This window comes from Salarias fasciatus, chromosome 10 (assembly GCF_902148845.1).
Source record: "Salarias fasciatus chromosome 10, fSalaFa1.1, whole genome shotgun sequence".
Taxonomy (NCBI): domain Eukaryota; kingdom Metazoa; phylum Chordata; class Actinopteri; order Blenniiformes; family Blenniidae; genus Salarias; species Salarias fasciatus.
The window spans coordinates 4,706,965-4,710,459 of record NC_043754.1 but is presented as its reverse complement, the minus strand read 5'-3'; the positions used below and the strand labels follow the sequence as shown (position 1 = coordinate 4,710,459).

At 49.5% G+C, this 3,495-nt stretch overlaps 1 pseudogene; it reads right to left on the bottom strand.

Moving 5' to 3' along the window:
* Positions 1–1,612: 1,612 nt before the first annotated feature.
* On the bottom strand, positions 1,613–3,268 carry LOC115395659 (alpha-(1,3)-fucosyltransferase 6-like; annotated as a pseudogene).
* Positions 3,269–3,495: the final 227 nt, after the last annotated feature.

The window sequence follows — 3,495 nt, the reverse complement described above, 5'->3', positions numbered from 1 at the left end:
AAATTCGCTTGAAAGGTTCAATTATTTCAACTGGAGCGACGAGTGATGAAGCGGCGGGTGGCGGGCGGCAGCGAGTGGCAGTGCAAGTCGACGGGCGCGCGGATTTTTCCCTGGAAACGTTCACCGCCGGCCGCTCGCCGCGTCATCGCTCGCCGTCCGCCGCTCAAGCTTGAGCGACAATCGCGTCATTACATTGACTCTGTGAAACACACACTCAAACTTACTGGAGAATAAAAACACACGGTGAGCTCGGTGCAGCGCACTCACTTGCGCTCATTGTTCACCAGATGAGGTGCTACTCCTCTTTATTTTTCAGTGACAAACCGGCAACAGATATCCCTCGAAGATTGTCTATTGCAACACAATGACAGATATCGCACTCTAACAGGAGTGCGTGCGTCTGCTCGAGGGCCCGGGGTAATGCGTGCGTTAATGCGTTTGTGCGCGCGCCTGTTGGAATCCTCTCGCGGGCCGGATTGGACGGTTCGGCGGGCCACATTTGGCCCGCGGGCCGCTAATTGCCGACCCCTGCCGTAGTGGGTTCCCTTCAGCTGCCGGCCCTGGCTCTTCACCTGCTCCTTCTGTTTGAAGTTGACGAACGGCCACGATGGGTCTGTGTCTGGACTCGCCGGGTCTTCTCCCGCCCAGGCGGTGGATCCTGTCTTATCTATGGAGATAAGAACGTCCGTTGAGTCGTTCGCAGGTGGAGAAATAGCTCCAGACGATTCCTCCCGCTGTCTCTTGGCTTTAGATGAGGAAGTAGAGGGGGTGGATGTTTGATTCGGCTTCCCCATGACGATCTGGTTGAAGCAACGATCTATGTACTCCATCAGGCTGGTCAAAGCCTCTTCACTGTGCTCCAGGGTGAACCTAAAACACAGTAATTTCTCTACTTCTACGACTTTTTACAGTCGGGTTAGTGAAAACGTTAACGCGTTAACGCACTGCTTCCTTAACACCGACAAATATTTTCATCAGGCGTTAACCGCCCCCCCCCCCCCCGCCCATCTCCCCACACACACACATTGTGCTCCAGCTGAGCATCAACAAAGCACACACAGCTGCAGCGCTTTCTGCGGCGAAACACGGTCCATTCCTCATTATTAATGAACTCGGCCGAATTATCAGAAAAATCACGCGGAAAAAGATGGTATAAGGCACAAACTAAAATGAGGAGCGCAAATATGACAAAAACGAAAGTGAAACTTAAATCGCGTCTTTTGCCGGCACGTTTCGGCCCGCTCGGCATTCTTCAGGCACTGAAAACACGCAAAATAAAGTAAATTTCCCTTCAACACACAGTCTGGCTTAATGAGGCACAATTCGGCATGACTGAATTTATCCTGTCTTGTATATCTGAGGGACATGAGTTTTGAGTAGGGTGACCATATTTTGAATTTCAAAAAAGAGGAGGGGGGGTTTATTACGCTTCAATGATGCGAAACTAACTTCTTTAACAAAATAAAATGAAATGTAAAAACTTGTAACAAAATAATAGCTCTCTTAGACTCTTTACAAATATTAAATAATGTTCTAAAAATGAACTGTTAGAAAATCCAGGTTCAACAATATATTTCTTAATAACTGTAATAAGATAGAAGAATATATCATATCATGAATAAAACCATGCTGTAAGATTTTTGACCACATCAATCTTGCCTTTCCTCATCCGCACCACCTTGCAGACTGTGCAATAGTATTCATCCCACGTGGCAAAGTACAGACTGTAGTCTTTCCTCCAGCTGAGGTGCATGGTGATCAGAGATGGACTGTCCTTCACTTTCAGCAGGTATTGGGCCAGCTCCTGCACTGTGTTGAAGTCATCAACGTGGATGAAGGCCTCGGGGGGCAGGAAGCGCTCGTAGTTCTTCCTGGACGGACCCAGGACCACCGGGATGGCGCCGCCGCGCACTGCGTTCCACAGCTTCTCTGTGATGTAGTCGGTGTGCTGAGAGTTCTCGAAGGCCAGGTAAAAGCGGTACCGTCTGATCATTTTAACCACACTGCCTTTGCCTTCTGGTAAGATGGTCCCTGCACTTCCAAAAATGTCAATTTTTATGTACTCTTTAAGATGGTTGTAGAAGTGCACACGCTCCAAATCATCTGTCCAGTGGCTGACCACCCAGGCCACAAAGCCAGGACGAGGATCCGAGGAGGATTTGAGTCGATGTGCAAAACGAGCTTGAGGAAATTTATCTAATAACACATTTGGGATTAAAGACCCATAAGGCGCAAGGATATCAGAGTCTTCTCGGAAGGTCAGTGTGAGGTTGTAAATACCTTCATATTCCCACAGTCGCCGAGAAATTGTGGGAGACTCAAAGTTGAGCCATATCCACTTTTGCGCAGGTAGTCATGGCTCCAGAGGGAGCGGAGCTTCTTTATCACGGACTACATCCCAGTGCCGCATGAGCACACCATCAGCCTCGTTGTACCTTCTCCTGTCTCCAGTGATTGTACACCCACTGATTCGAAAGTATTCCCAGCAACCAGGAGGTTCTCTTCCCTTCAAAGCCCAGACCAGGAGTAGTGTTTTTGGGTTGTTGTCCTTTGAAACAGGGACAGATGGTTCAGCATTAGACGCATCCGACAGGTTGAGGAGGCAGATTCCTGGAAGCAACAGAAAATTCACTGCTGCCAATCCAACCAGAGAAAAAATCCCTTTTAAAGCAGAGTTCTTGATGAGGGACAAATCTGAATGCATGTTTGCCCTGTCGCCTGCGATTACAGAGCAGCCAGCCGGTACCAAGCAAGCTCCAGTCTTTAATGTTGGTTCTCTCACAACCTCACGTCAAGCAATTTGGTTTCAGAGTAGTGAAGAATTCAATTATTCTCCGGTGAAACCTGTTTCACTTGTGTCACACCCCCTACCTCGGGATCCAGCTAGTGGCAGGCCTTGCTTTTGTTTCTCCCCTCCCTCCTTTCCTTTTCTGTAGGTGGGCGTATGCTTCTGGTGAGTGGGGTGTGGACTGGTGCAGGGAAGCTGCTGATTACTTGAGTGCTTCCACCTGCAATTGGGCCTGGTCTTCACCAAACAATTCATCACCCTATAAAGCTCCCTCAGACCACAGTGCAGCGTTGGACCGTAATACCACCACAGAACCACTCGCTGCCCCGCCTTGGATGACGTCTCTGAGCCTCCTCGGTTTCGCTCCGACTCCGCTGGAAAGGTTCCCCGGACCTCACCCCTCTGGGCTGCTGCGCCAGGACTTCCACACAATCTCCCCTCTGGCTGAGCATCCACAAACCCTCTTCCCTTACGCTTCATCCACAGTGGCTCTTTCCCTCGCTGGATTGCCGGGGTGGGTCTTTAGATTTAGTTGTTAGCTCCTTGGTTCCTTAGTCCCGGTTTGGTTATGACTGATTAGGTTACGGCTCAGTCCTTGTTTTGTTCACGGCTTGTCAGAAGGCTTGGAGTCCTGTTCTGTTCTTGTGATGCGCCGCCGTGATTTTCAGGAGTAGCGGAATTAGTTTGGGTTTGGTATTGATTCCTCT